Genomic DNA, 15,815 nt, shown 5'->3' on the forward strand with positions numbered 1-15,815 from the left:
TTGAACAAGATGCCTGATGTTCACCTCTGCGTCTGGAAACATATTTACCAGCGTGCCAAGCTGGTAAACATGTGTCTCAGCTCTCCAACCCAAACACTTATTAACTGCTCAGGAAGTAGGACAAGATGTTCGTAAGTGACATCAGTTTTGCGATTAGACAATAACTTCCGAGCATCGGTTCACCAAACCGATTTCCTCCGCCAACATCGAATCTTTCTGTTGAGAAATTTAATGACTGGGTTTGTTTCTGGTGACACAAAAAACCTAGAGCAAGAAAAACAGTCCATTTTAACTAAAAAAAAGGGTTAAATGCAACATTCCAAACCTATAAGCATAGCTAATGAACCGTCGTAGATCCTCCATATGTTCGAGGCTGAAAACACATTCGGTCCTGACAACGTCACAGTCCAGGCTCGTTCTGAGGATCGCTCTCGTGGTCAAAAGCTGTGCTGCGGCACCATCTAGCGTCACAGTCCGGAATAGCTGCAGCCAATGTTGGAGTCCTCCAAATACAGGAATGTCCAAACTCGTTGGTTTGGGGACAATAATGTCAACATGAAAGTAATTGGGGATCCACAGACTTTTGATGAGTATGTGTCTATTTTTTTTTTTTTTTACCTAATAAAGTAACACAATATTTTAATGAAACAGACACGGTAGATTTCTGTCTTTTTTGTTCCAGGTTAAAACATGAGGCGTCCACTAATCGAGCGAGTTCTGTAGATCACTGGTCACACTGACTAAGAGTTTAACTAAGAGTTATCAGGGTAATGGGTACTGAATACCAATTAACTAAGATCCATAATAAATAACATAATGGATTTTTTTTTCCACTTTAGAACTACTTTCCAGTTCTTTGTTCTTTAGTCTATGATCTAAAATAAATTGAAGCATATTCATTTTTGCGGCTATGTTGTCACAAAAAAGAAAACTATTTTGAGCCACAAATGTCAGAAAAAAAGAAAAATATTTAGATAAATATCTACTTCAAGAAATTTGTTGTAATTTTTTTATATCTATTTTACAATTTGAAATAAAGATAAACATCAAATTGAGTGAAATGAAGATGTAAAATAATAATAATAACAATAATAATGATAAAGCACATAGATTCCAACCTAATAACAAGAGAAACAGATTCTTTGTTCTTTTTACTGTCACTCTTTGTGGGGAATTCAACGCCAATACTGCCAAGAAAAGAAACTGTTACAAACCTGCATTTGTTATTATATGATATACATATTAAAATGCTTTTACGTTTAAAAAGAGGCATGTACATTGAAACTACTGTACATGCCTCTCAATATTTCAAATATGTTTATAAAATAAGTTATGTTCAGACAAAAAATTTTTTTGCATTTTAATGTTGACCCCAAAAGCATTTTAATGGGACAAATATTTTTGCGCACTGGAAATGGGACACAACTAGCTTATGATGAACTTTTCAGCAAGATGTAGGAGCTTGTTTTAAGTCAATAATTTTACTTGTAGGAAGATATTTTTCCCATCATAAGGTTCGGGGTTAGGGTTAGCCAAAGAGACTAGAACCTTTTCATCAATATTAATGAATTATCAAGTTAAAAGAAACTCCTACATCTTGCTGAAAAGTTCTTTGTACGTTAGACATTTGCACTAGAAACTAGACTAAATGAACCTCTTGTCATTCCACGAAGCTTCAGTCGCCTTTTCAGACTGAGCGTTGAAGCCGAGGGGGCCCTCACCAAGCCAGGTGTAGGATTCCAGCTCTCGGGGGCCCGAAGGGAGGATTTCCTTTTCAGCGTGCCTGGCTGGTAAATATGTCACCGGGCTGGAAGCCGACACTGCGAAAAACAGGTGGAATGTTTTCAAGGCCGCCGCCGGAGCGCGAGCCATGTGTTTCTTCCCTCACACACTCCAAGGTAAAGAGAGCCAATCCCCTGCCTGGAGAGGTGTTGTCTGTCAAGAGGCACTCTTCCCCCCTACAGGGGGGTTTTCGTCTGAGATCTGCTGCTAAATCTTCTTAAATTGGATTCACTGCATGGAGTGTATCAGTACAATAACAACCAAAAAAAGGGGGGATTTATTTCGCAGGAACATCCCAAAATGAGGCGACACTGACCTTTAAATTGACTGAATCCATTCTGACGGGAAGGTGTGTTGTTGGAAAGCGCTACTGACTCACTGCCACCTCGTTATCACCGTTAACCTGGAGGAGGAAAAACCTGTTACTCATTCTTGTAACGAAGTTACTCAAGAGCCCTGCAGGTTCGAAAACAGAAATAGATCGCCGTGTGAGGCAATGGACCAAATCTTCAATAAGGCGTGCAGTTTTATTTTTATTTTATTTGGCAGTGACTCATTCCTGGCTTTACAGGCTGCTTTGAGATTCCTTGACTGTATGACACGGGCCAAATGCTAGCATTTTGCACATCCTTCATTGTGGTTTTGTGATCAGTGTTCTTGGATAATGGGAATAAATGCCCATTACATGTGGAAATAGTAACTTCCACCTGTCTAACCATTGCATATACTTGCATATACTTGCTTATCCTTGCGGGTTTTTGGAGTGGGACGGGTTCCCGTCTTCAGAAATTATTGGGTGGGAAAGGAGGATGCTCCCTGAACAGGTCACCAGTTCATCATGAGACAACACAAAGACAAAGAGGACAGACAACCATCCTTAAACACACACTTGTAAAAGCAATTCAGAGTAAATAAAGCATATTCTTTGGACTAAAACAACAGTGTTAGCAATGAAGTGAGAGGGGAGGTAAAATCCCAGAATGGGGTAAGTCACAGTAGACCTCCAAACATCATGTTGGAGGTCTAAATAGAACGGCATGTGGAGAGAAATGGAATGAAATGTTTCTCCAAGGCTGGACACCTGCATCTGTCATCACACACCAAGCAGAGTAAGAAGTGTTGGCCTGAACAGACGTTTCCAACTGAGGCGTGAAGACTCATGCCTCTCTGTCTGGGAATCTAAAAAGATGTTTTCAGGAGTTGCACCAGGCCCTATACGACTCGTTTCTACGAGCTACTACTCAGTTCTAAAGGTTTTTTTCTGGAAACAGCTAAATGGTACCAGCATCCTTTTTAGAACCTGCTCCGCTGCCTGGAAATGCAACGTTAGAAGAAGGTAGTCTCTGATTGGCTAAGATGTGACGGATAGTCCGGTTCGAAGTTTTCAGCTGCTGCCGTTCGCTTTCACACTAACCAACCAAACTAACTGAAAAGCCTGTTCAGCTGCCTCACCTGTGGTGGCGCTGCATCAAGAGCTATCGAGGCAAATGACACGAGAAAGACGCTTTCTTCACAAAAGGTAAGCAAAAGTGGAGTGGCATCAGATTTGAGCGGCGGTAGGGTTTCTCTTTCGTCTTCAATTAAAGACCATAAGACATTTTCCCCCTCTAGTGTTAGACTGTTTGTTTTGGTTTTATTGTCTATTGTCATAGCAAAGCTATTGGCTTCATTCAGCCCCAAAATATACGTTGCAATTTTCCTTTTTTAAACCCACACATCCTGTCTAAATTTAGTATGAACAAAGTTGCTAAAAGTCAGACTTAGTTGGGGCTACCTTAGAGGATCAGCAAATTTAGACATGTGTCGCTTTTCAACAACATCCTGGCATTATTTAGAGGGAAAGGCAATTTTGTCTCACTTATTTCTTTTCAACAAAAAGTTTCTTGGGAACAGGAAGAGTTGTTTAGGCTTACCCCCAGAATTTAAAAAGAAATTACGTAAATAAGTCAGATCGTAAAAAAAAAAAATCAATCATTAAATCAATTCCTGTGGCCTTGTTTTGCCCTGAACACAAATTTTCCAAAAGACCCAAAACTGCAAGAAGTGGAGCTCTACAATGAAAAGAAATGAGAAGAAAGCAAACAAGACTAAAAGGGGAGAATGGACTGTATGAATAATATCCCTGAAAATATTTCTTCATATTTCAAAGATTTTTTCACAATTCTGCCCGAACCCTAACAAAGACACACCCACCCACAAATACTGCTGCCATAAAGTGTCATGCATGAGGGTCATGCTAACTCCATGCTAGCTTCACTCTTTGTTGGTAATGGTGTTTGGTATCCTGCTGGGACGTCAAAGAGAGATTGCTTCGTCCTCATCACCTCTTTGGGATGAGTTCGTAGGCTTCAAACCCATTAGCGTGCGGTCGCCGTTTAACGGCGGTCGTGGACGTAGCTTATATACAACAGCCTTGACTGTTGGATGGAAACGGTAAATCAATGTCAGCGCCCTGCCTTTAACTCCAAGTGTTTGCTTCGTTATCCATCTTGCCATCCGCTCTGAGCTGAACTGCTGCAGTTTTGTCACCTTATTTATTTTCTGACGACCTTTTAGCCACCGTATGCCACGGAAATCCATCCATCCATTCAACGGACTGATTTTTGTCACGGTGGCACTATCCAAAAATCCCATTCGAGAAAAGAATGTCAGAATTGATGACTCCTCGGACGTTCTGATGTGGTGCCCGAAGCAAAATTGAGAGGTGAAGGACTGACTGCCCCCCATGTTTGCATAACTGACAACCACAACCCAAAGGCGACACGTTGGAGATGCTAAAGAACCGGTCCTTGGAGACGCTCCACTACTGTGGCATTTCACACGAATGTTTGCATTTTAATACGTCCACCGCCGAAACCTTTAGACAACAGTCACTCTCAGTCTTTCGCTGCGATCGTTTTGGCGATTGTAGGCAGCAGACGTTTCTCCATGGACTCAACAGTTTTTTTCCGTCACACACCAAAAAGCAAGGCGGTGATACTGGGAACATGATGCGTGTCTGCACCAATGGCCGTTGTTCGCAGTGATGCCACTTGATGAATGCGAGCGAGCACTTGTTTGACAGTAATTGAAAAATTTGGTCTGGTGGGTCATTTTAGGCTGAAACTTAAATTAGGGCCATATCTAGTGTTAGGAGGTTTAGGTCAACACTTGGTTCTGGTTCAGCACCTTCAACGGCGGTAAAGCTGGCATCATTCTACCGTGCAATATCTGATCAATCCTTCTCTCTGACAGGTTGTCAGCGTGAACAGTTTATGAATTCAGATTCCACACTTATGTCAAGAAAAAATTATCTATTAGTCAGTCATTTTATGCCATGAAATATGCTTCACAGTGTCACCGGTGTTTTAAAAAATAAACTAAATATTTTCTTTTAATTCAAACAATGGGTAGAAAAATGAAAAAGCCCATGTTTAGGGCATTTAAACTTATAATGTTGTCGGAATCAGTAGCAAAGGTAAACTGAGACCCAGCTTTGCCTCATCAGGCCGGCAGGGGGCGACAAAGAGCGCCTGAGATCACAACATAATGTGGAGTTACAAACTTCCAGCCAATTGAATCATTTGCCTACTTTTGAGTCGTTTTAGACAGTTTCTGAGAGTCTCTTTACAAATATTTAGAGATTATTTAGAATTTAACTTGAAATTGCTACTAAGACTTAAGATCATTTACAAATGATCTTAAGCCAAGATGAAATGATATTTGCTGTTATGTTCCAGGCTGTACAATTTTTCAGATTAAGAAATAAAAAAACAAAAAAACCCTTATTTTTCTCTAAATATATTTTACCCAGAACTCCCGTAGAGGCACAGTTTTAGGCTCACCTGGTTCAAATTCTGTGAAAAATTATTTTACAAATAAATTAATTAATTCATTAAAAAAAAGCCTATGAGGCATTTTTGCTCTCTGGTTATTAATCGGTTAATCCAAATAAAAATAATCAGATCCGCTCTATGCTGCACTGAAATCGAGTCGAGCAGAAAGAGGTGAGCTTTTCACTTGTTTTAGCTGCAGATGCATCCTTTGCTACAGATGATCAAGCGTTGAAGAAAGAAACGCAAAATGTTTATTTTCTCCTTTGGAGAGGAATGGAATAATTTGCATGCTTGTGTTTTTATACATTTTTTAAAATATTGTACAAAAGAAGCATAGGTGGTTAAATGACTGCCTTTTTTTCTTTAACCAATCACTCAATTAATCGTCCGAGTAATCGATCGAATAGTCTTTGCCAAAAATAATAGTCAGCTGTAACCCTGCATGCAGGGGGTGAGTGGGTGTGTGTTGGGTCACTGGCCACACCCCTCACCCATGTCAGTCATGTGGTGTGTGTGTGTGTGTGTGACTCTGGGTGCCCATCAGATCCAACATATTTAATCTGAGGAGAAGAGAATCACACGTAGCCCAGAATCGATCATCCACTTGAAAACAATTACAAGTATTCCAGCTGGAGGGTCCTCCCCAATCACACCCACCCACCCACACATACTGCTGCCAGAAAGCTCCCACCCTGCGCTGCGCGTGGACGCGCGTCGCGAGAGCGTTGACTGTACGAGCAGCTATCGTGGACGTGAACGAAGAAGAGAAAAAAAAAAAAAGGAGAGAGGGAGCAGAGAGGAGGAGGAGGACACAACCAGGACTACAACACACCGACCGGACGAAAACAGAAGCTGGATGATATCCACAGCAGAACCGGAGCTCTGAGCAGCCGGAGAGACGACGTGGTGCGGGAAGCACCGCAGGAAAGCCTGTTTTCTTCTTCTTCTTCTCCTCCGCCTCGGTGAAAGCAGCCCGAGCTGTCGGTCAGGAGGCGCGCGACTCGCCTGCTCTTCTTCCTCGTCAGAAAAGAGGAAGGTTTAGGGAGACGCGGACTGAAGGAGGTAAGGCTTCCTTCCACGTCGCTTCGCGGTGTGTGTGCGTGTGTGTGTGTGTGTGTGTGTGTGTGTGTGTGTGTGTGTGTGTGTACTGTCAGTGAGACGGAATGGGGAAACGTCCCGCGGTCCGCCTGCTGTCACTCTGTCAGTCGGTCCATCGGCCGCAGCCTCCCGCTCTCCACTGAGACCCGGCGGGAGGGAGGCTGCGTGACACCGACAGGCTGCGGTTGAGGCGGTGAGCTTCAGGGCTCGCTGCCACCTAACAGACGAAATGCCACGCTTTTTTTCTTACATAATGCGTAAGTCACAGATGTTGCAGTGTGTGTGTGTGTGTGTTGGAGTCCGATACAGTGCAGCAGCTGGGAGCTGCCATAGATCTGTGATGGTGACATCCTGTGCAGCTCGATCCATTCAGGGCCAGCCCTGCTGGCTTTATTGTCGCAGTGAGATCTGAATGATTATGTGAGCTGCTGGCGACGCAGAGGCTGCAGAGCTTTGTTTTTCTGCCGCTTACTTCCCTCTTTGCAGGGCTGAAAGCTGCCTGGAACCCCCCCAAGCCCCCTCCACACACATACACACACACACACACACACACACACCACACACACACACACACACACACACACCTCCTTTCACTGTGTGTGTGTCAGGCGTCGAGGCTGCTGCTTCCATCAGCCCGCTGCTGACTGATGGGGCCTGGCTGCTTTTTATAGCTGGACACAAGGACGTTCAGATGCACCTCTTTCAAAGCGGAGCTGATACACTAATGTGGAAGAGGCTGAGCAGACTCTGTAGAGCTGCTGATGACAGCTGCTGCAAAGCAAACCCCTAGCAAAACTGCGATGGCTTCGTTTTCAGCTGCCTTCATCAGGCAAACGATGAATTAGCTTAAACAGGACCAGCAAACAAGCTGGCAACAGAGAGCTCTTTACAAATCTGAGTGAATGTCAGCTACGTTCAGGATTTCTTAGCTGCGAGTGATCGTTTGACCCGATTTTGAGGGGCTATACCAGAGTCGTAGCATTTCCAAAACTGCTGCTCTACTAGGGAGTTCGTAGTCTGTAGTGGACAGTATCTGTCAGCAACAAGGTCACCGGCTGCCAAGGTTTGTCGATGCACAAAAGGAACAAAGGCCGACCCTCGCCCACCCCCCTTTGGTTTGATCCGAGAGACAAGGAACCTCGATAAGTCAGTGCTGGTTGAACGAACACTATCAGAAGACAAGTTTGAGGTATTCAGTCCAATCAAGAGTCTGTGGGATGTGCTGGACAAACAGGTCCGATCCGTAGAAGCCCCACCTTACAACTCGCAGGGCTTATCGTATCTGCCTCTAACATCTTGGTGCCAGATGCCACATGACACCCTCAGGGGTCTAGTGGAGTTCACGCCTCAATGAGTCAGACATGCAGTGGCAGCAAAAGAGGGAACAGTACACTGTTAAGGCAGGTGGTCATAATGCTGTGCCTGACGTGGGCGGATGCTCATGTGTTCATAAATCTACAGTAGAGATGCAGCAGTCTGGTTAGGCTTCATCTAATCTATGCATTTTGTAGAGTTTATATCTGTAAGGCAACCACAGCACTTTGTAAGCTAAGCTTCGTTTAGAGCTCAAATTCAGATTTTTTTTTTTCTTGTTGTTTATTTGGAAACCGTCTTGTCAAAGCAGGTTTGCATGACCTCATACCAGATGACCAACTCCCTCTCAATGAGTCCCTACGGCTTTGTGGCGGTCCGCAACGGGACAAACCCCTCACACGTCTTATCAAATTTGGAGACCTGTTCTCAGCACTTCTGTGATCCGGCACTCAAGTCGTCCGTCTCATTCTCAATCGCTGGAGAATGCCTTTAACGCGACGCCAACTTGCTGACATTAACATTTTATTCTGGTTATTATGTAAGTGTCAAAGCCCTTGAGAGCGGAGCTGGGAACATTTCTGTGACAGCTCCAGCTGCACTCACGAGCAGGGAGAAGCTCAAACTCAGCTCAGAGACGCTCGGTTTTAGGCCTGACAGAGGAGCTGCACCCACTGTGACTTTTTGACAACTGAGTCCAGACACAGGCAGTGCTAGTCATCACAATCGGAGTTGAGCAAAACGAGGTTTTCATCATGCACAGCCTTTTCTTGGGGAAAATATCTTGTGAGCAGCATTCAGGTGGGCTAAGGATCCCTTTTTCATATCAGAAAAAAATACCTGGTCTGACCCAGGCAGTGCAAGTAAACCAATGTCACAAGAAAGACAGTCAGAGCATCGTCTGTGTGCAACATCCCAGTTGCCAGACCTGTTGGCGATGAGGACAAGAAAACCTGAAGCTAGAGTTCGGACAGGTGAACCAAAATCGGACACCAACGTATGAGAGAAACGTTATTTGTTTTGTGTCACAAACCGGGAGTGTAACGGTGCAGGGGATGTTTTCTCGGCAGACGTCGACAGCAGCCTGCCCGAGTATTGTTGCTGACCATGTCCATCCTTTTCAAACCACTGTTCTTCATCCTGCATACTTCCTGCAGGGTGAAGAACAAATCACTAAGGTCAGATAATCTTCAGGTTTCTTGAACTTTACAATAGCTTTCCCTGCACTCCAATGTCCTCAACAATCACCATCACTTAATCTAAATGAGCACATTTGTAATGTGAATTTCTGAGGGAGATTCTTTATATCTACTGCTAAGATCTTTCAGTACTCTATCTTCTAACCTGATTGGCCAAGGGACACACAGCAAGTCTGACACCTTTTAGCTGGGTCTCTCGATTTTGACACTGGGATCTTGACTCAAATGCTATTGCCCATTTCTTAACATTTGCTCTCTTGCTACAAAGTATTTTGATTCAAGAAAGTGGTCAAGATAAGAAACGTTTTCTTCTGTCTCAGTGATGTTCGAGACAACTCCCCCAGTCCAAAATCCTGGACAGAATTTGAATTGAGTTTTCTTTCACATCTCGGTACCACCTTGGAGAAACGTTTTGTTGAAATCGACGAGTTGGCTTCTGGCGTCCTTGCCGTCAACTATGTCTTCGTGTAAGACGACGTCGGTGCGTCGCATACCACGTCAGTGGGGCGATGTGCTTTCAGAGCAGGTGTATTTATAGAGCCTTCAACAATAGCAGCAAAGTCGGTGCGTGTTTGGGAGACCTTAAATAGCATCCATCTTTGTCCCGCCGCAGACGAGAAGACTGGGACGAGGCGAGCGCAGTCGTCAGGGCATCCATTGTTATCGCTGACGTTTGTCTGAGGAATGTCAGAACTGTCAGATATATTTTTCCCTAAAGGATCAAAATATTGTTTTGGGGCTGGGTTTAGTTTCGCCAAACCCTAAGCTTTCTTTGTTGTTGAATTTCTGATTTTGAATAAATTACTATCAATGCCTCACGTGTTTTCTTAGTGTGTCCCAGATTTAAAAAGATGTATAAAAAGAGAAAGTATGTATGTTTCACAATTTGCAGTGATGATCTGTCGTTTTTAATGTACTTCAGGGTTTGTGCTACCCGTTATCAATAACCTTTGACCCCCTGCTGTCATTGTCCTTATGCCACTTAACTAAAGAAAAAAGACAAAAAACAGAGCAAGCTGAGGTTTGCTGATGTGTTGATTTTGAATCAAATATTTCTGAAAAGGGGAAATGGAATGTCAAACAAAGGAGCTTCAACAGTGGACTACGCTTCATGTAGACTTAAAAAAAAAAAAAGATATATGCAGATACATATGTAACCAAGAGGGTGCTTGTTAGTCTTGTTTTTATTTGTTTAAGGCAGTTGTATTTGTAAAAAGGAAAAAATCTAAAACAATAAAAATATTGTTGGAAAAAAATATTTCTGAAAAGGGTGTTTTAAAAAAAATCATATTCTTTAGTGTAAAAGTGTCTGATTTTGAGTGTGAGTTAGTATCACATCTGCTGTTTTTCACCTTCAGTCCTGTTGACCTTTAAAATCCATTTTGAACAAAGACTTAAAGTAATTTGTTACAAATTCAGTTAAGCACTTAAAGGCCTCAGTCACATATGGCAAAGTACTTTTATAAGGTTACCTAGAAACACTTGGGTTTTTATTGCGTTTTTACCATCCAAAATGGGAAAAGGCCAAATTTTGACACAGAAATCTGGGTCAAAAATGTTCCAAACTGAAAAGTACAGCTTTTTTTTGTTGTTTTTATTTTTTTACTTTGAGAAATACAGGTTGGTGCAGCTGTGGAAAAGATTTGTGTGTATGATCTACTTTAGTGCTTTTGCAAACATCTGGTTAGAGACTCTAGGCAGAAATCTTGATGTAAAACTCAGCTGCTATCTGTGTGGGCCTTTCTAGTTACAAAGGCAGTTTTGGGTCCAATTGTTGCACCTACAAGAGACTGGAAAGTGACCAATCAAAAGACAGGTTTCCTTTTGAAATCCCTTATGCTGTTCACACCTTCGACAAAAAGAGTTTCCTCAGTCTAGCGTGTGTGACAGGCCCAGACCAGATTTTGGACTTTTGATTCCAATGAGATTCATTTCGTTTATTCTGTTAGCTGGAGGTAAGGGGGTGTTCTCTCTGAATTTCTGGATCTATTGTCTGTCTTTAGTGTCCCCGTTTAACCTCGTGCTGTGGCCGCTTGTGCTTTACACACCGTTTCTGTCCTGCAAACTGAACAGGCCTTGCTTTATTGGCGAGCTGGGAGTCGAAGCCCGGTTTCGTGCAACGAGGCGAGCAGCTGGAGATCAGACTCCCGGCTTGGATGCTGTATGTGTTTTAATATCACATTTCAAGCACCATTTGTTTAAGGATCCCCATTAATCTCTACCAAAGTAGAGACTATTCTTCCTGGGGCACGCAACCATAAAATCATACCTTTACAAACTTTACAAAAACTACACAATGAAATTCCTTTAGCCACAAACAAAAAGACACAACATTTCAGCAGTTTCGAAGATGGATTAAAACAAACGAAGATAATCTTCACTTTGAGTATAAAATACTCAAAGTCTATCTGTCTATAGATTTAAGGTTCTGTTTAAGTTTTACATAACTGGCAATTAATGTACTTACAGAAAATGTGTTCCAGTAAGAAATTGCTCCTTTTTTTGTTTGAGTGTTAGTTTGAGGCAATGCTAATATAAAATGAAGGATTCATCCACTATCTGCAGGCCAATATTATCATTTGTTGAATCGTCTTCAGGCACTGCAGCTAAAGCTGATAGAAAATGATGGGAAAATTGTGTTTTATGTTTTTTCTTTTTCACAAAGGACGCGCTCATATGAAATTTTGGACCAGTACTGATAACCGATCATAATAGTGTTACTGTTATGGCCAGTAACAGATTTTTATCGGTAAACTAGAAGAATTATATTTTTGTAGGAGAAAGAAGTTGCCAGACTTTGACTACTGCAGTTGATTTCCTGGCAAACTGGGGACAGGCAACAGGAAGTTTGGTTCATCTGTGCATTTACTATGGAGTAGCAAAGGAGAAATTTCTGCTGCCAGACGCCTGACAAAATGTCCACGAAACTGAGAAACTTCAAATATTCCCATTTCTGTCAGCCCGTTTAACTAAGCAACAGCAGCCATCCTTTCCTGGCCTGACATGCCAGGAGTTAGTGCTCTGACTGCAGCATGGTATGCAGACACTTTGTCAAGTTCCTACTTTTTGCGTTTACACAAAGCACATTTAATTGTTTCTTTTTCACTAACAGGAAACGTTTGCTATTTACTTCCTAACCAGGTTGATTATTGTGGCTGTAAAAACCGACAGTACAACACTTGGTGACTCATTTTGAAAACAAAATCTGTTGAATCTATCAAAACATCTCGTACAGAATTTGGAAGTGATGTATAGCTTCTGTTTTAGCGTCTTTGACATGATGGTCAACAATCTGTGGATTTTTTATTTATTTCATTCTGCGTGTTATTTGTACCCGGAAGATATTTTTGACTTCCAAGTCAATAATATGAAAAGAAAGTAAGTGTGGGGCAGTAAAACAGATGCAGTTCTTTTGTTGATGGCGTTAGGGTCTGGAGAGAACAAGTCCTGAGACGAACCCAACTCTTCGTCGGCCGTAATAACATGATATGCATCAGAACGGATGAAATTGGTGTTGACATCATTATGACTCCTGGGCAAAATGCCTTATTCAGACTATAAATTCATTGATTTTGTGGAAAATATGTTGAAAATTCATTCATTCAACATAACACCTAGATAATCGACCTTGCAAAAAAGGTCGATCACATTGGCCATTGAAAGCTGAACTGGTGTAGGTCAAAGCAGAGTTTTGCTCTGAGAACTAGGACGGCAGGCGTTTTGAGTCATAACTCTGGCTTCTGGCGTGCTTTCCTGTGCCAAATAATCTTGACAAGTTTGGTCAAAACTGTTCATTTCACCATGATTTGATGGGGTATTCTACTTGACTCGCACAGCTTTTCGCTGTGTACGATAAGTGATTGTGACGATGGCCAAAAGACACAAAAAGACCCTTATTGTTTCCCACTGGAGTTCCCCCTCGCTTTTTTCCCATTTGTCTCTCTCTACTCGTCCACTTCTGGGTGGTTTTGTAAAGAAAGATCCCATCCACATGATCCACATGATCCCCACCTCAAGTGAGCAGTCATTTGTCTCGCTAAAGTGCCTTTGATCAGCACCCAGAATCCCTAAAAACCTCAAGGTCACCGGGTTACAGCTGACTTCACTCTGCAGGCCACTGACTAAAGGCGAGCAAAAGAGGCTTTCTGGGAAGTGATCAAGTTGGAAGGCATTTAAAGTATTTTATTCAGCTGCTCAATGTGTATTTTTGCAGAAAATTTCTCCTCATTAGACGTGGACAGCTGAACGAAACCAGCGGGCAAACCATGACGATCCGTCGCAGCTGGATGTTGGTTTAAGGAGCTCACAAAAAACAACTGCAGGGTGTTGAGAGGAAATATTGTGCAAACAGTTCAACTTCTCAGTATGTGATGATCCTGCAGTCAGTTGTAGCACACGGTGGCCGGTTTAGAAGCCTGTCCAAAGGGTTTTGAACTTCCCCAGAACACTGCTGAGTTGGTTCGGGTGGTCCGAGTTAGCCCTCGGTCTGCTGATGCTTGCATTGTTTGTCTCACTATGTTGGTGGCAGATTGATGGAGTTGTTGCTCAGATTGACAGATCTAGCTCAGCTGGCCCGCTCTACCCTGAAGCCAACCACGCTTCTCTCAGTGAGAACTGCCCGTGAGGGTAAACCAGCTGTAAGAAACACTCTAGGTCCTGTGCTGTCTGCAAGCCCTCATTATCTTTTTATAGTAAGAGCTTGGTCGACGTCACACTGTATGTGATAGAGAAAAATTGATTGTCACATAAGGTTTTACTACTATTTTTAGGAGCGAATGATTAATGCCTTAGCAACTTGTATTAGCAATTAGCATGGCTAATTCTTTGCAAGATATGATTCTTTAGTTTAAGTCTGAGATTTTAAAGGGTGTCAATATACACAAATTCAGCATGTTTTATGACAGATTGTATTTTCATGAGGGTAAAATAACATAACTTTGCTTTATCCTTTCTGTTGCCTGCTAAAGCTCAGTTTCTCTCTCTGACTTAACATCAGGTCTGCGACATGATAAAATCTTAAGTTGTAGAAAACATTTTTAACAGTTGCCATATATATCTCCATGTCATTTAGCGAGATGCTCAGGAAGAGTCGGGGTGGGGGTGAAAAATGGTGGTGGTTTGTCCCATCAGACTGTCAGTTCCCAAAACGACACACACAAAAAAAAACACTTATCAAAGTGCATGTAAGGTCAGCGTGAGGCCGCCAAACCGCAAGTAGAAAGCTTGTTGGGTCCAAATTACCCCATCTCTTAAAACTGCAGGAGGGTTAACTTCCTTACCAAGGAACTCACTGGTGCTGGAAATGGCAAAATTTAAGTCATCTGCCTTGAACAACCTGGTAATGCTTTCTACCAGGAAAAAAAGTCTGATTTTTGGGTTTAGCGCCAGTAACTGGTGAAGGTCGGTAAAGCTGAAAGTCAATTCCGGCCACCGGTCGGAATCAGCCGGGCTCTAAGATCTTCTCCAACCAAAGAACTGTTGTTTCACCCTGGTCTCCCTCCTCTTGGAGCAAAAACACTCTTTTAATAAGCGCTCGTCTCCTATTTCAGTGCTCAGCTGGTTTAAAAACATTGACCGAGGCCGCAGGCCCGCAACGGTCGAGCCTCGGCCAAATGACGTCCAGCTGAAGAGCGCTGGCAGCATCTGAGAGGAATTTGAATACTTTCACAGTGCGACAGTCAGGCAAGGCGAGCATGTGACCTACCTTCTGCCACCGCTCTGATGCAATATGTGTGTGTTTGTGTGAGACGGTAGTGGCCAGGGCCAGAACAAAGCAGTCTGCAACCAGAGGACTTGGGTGTGGCACGTTTAGCTTGATAGAGCAACAGATTAAATCCAGTCGTCCATCTTTAGGATGTTTTAGAAAGCTTTGCTGCGGTCACTGGATATTTGGAGCAACGTCTGATATTTGTCAGCATCCCTGGTCATAAATACCAGGGAAGAATCAAATCTTTAAAGGTTTGCCAGGTGACTAATCTGTTGATTCGGAAAAACTTAAGGGCCTCGATCTTTTTATTGCTAAACCCTGTCTTTGGAATATTGGCAAAACATTGTCTTCAAATAAATTTTTATTGATACTTTTGAAGCTTTTCTGTCCCAGATTACATTTCAGTCACATTTTCTTCTGCCTCTCCTGGCTCTCTCTCTCTCCGGCGACTATAAAAGCTTTGTCATTCTGCCAAGGTTGTCTGAAAGTTGCTCTGTCCTGCAGTCTGTCCTACTTTTGGGTGTAACTCTAAACTGGGACACCACAATACGAATATAGCAGGTAGAGCTTGGCGGTTCTCGGAGTCACATGACGTGCGGATCGGACAATAGGCCTCTGGACACAGAACAACAAATAAAAACACTGCTTTTATAATGTGGAGTAAAGCATAGACCTTGGAGGTCAGCGTCAGGTCAAAAGACATCACAGTTTTTAAGTATTCATTGTTCACTTGGATATCTGGGACTAGCAATAGTTTTTCTGACCTTGGAGCTGAGGGGTCAATGCAGTAGAGATGGAAAGAAAGCAGACTACCTTCAGACTACATCTGAAGTCTACTGCTCTGGGTGGGCAGTCTGAAGATGTTTGACCTGGCACAGGCTTCAGGACCGTCTTCTGACCTCT

At 42.8% G+C, this 15,815-nt stretch overlaps 1 protein-coding gene across 7 annotated transcripts in view; it reads left to right on the forward strand.

Moving 5' to 3' along the window:
* Positions 1–6,156: 6,156 nt before the first annotated feature.
* Positions 6,157–15,815, forward strand: part of LOC129367124 (unconventional myosin-IXAa-like) — a 121,329-nt gene continuing 111,670 nt past the window's right edge. For all 7 annotated transcript variants that reach the window (XM_055041406.1, XM_055041432.1, XM_055041414.1 and 4 more), the window contains exon 1: positions 6,157–6,659. The gene's annotated coding sequence lies outside the window, so the exon portion shown is untranslated. The remainder of the gene's footprint in view (positions 6,660–15,815) is intronic.

Source organism: Poeciliopsis prolifica, unplaced genomic scaffold (assembly GCF_027474105.1).
Source record: "Poeciliopsis prolifica strain line A6 unplaced genomic scaffold, Auburn_PproV2 SCAFFOLD001, whole genome shotgun sequence".
Classification (NCBI taxonomy): Eukaryota; Metazoa; Chordata; class Actinopteri; order Cyprinodontiformes; family Poeciliidae; genus Poeciliopsis; species Poeciliopsis prolifica.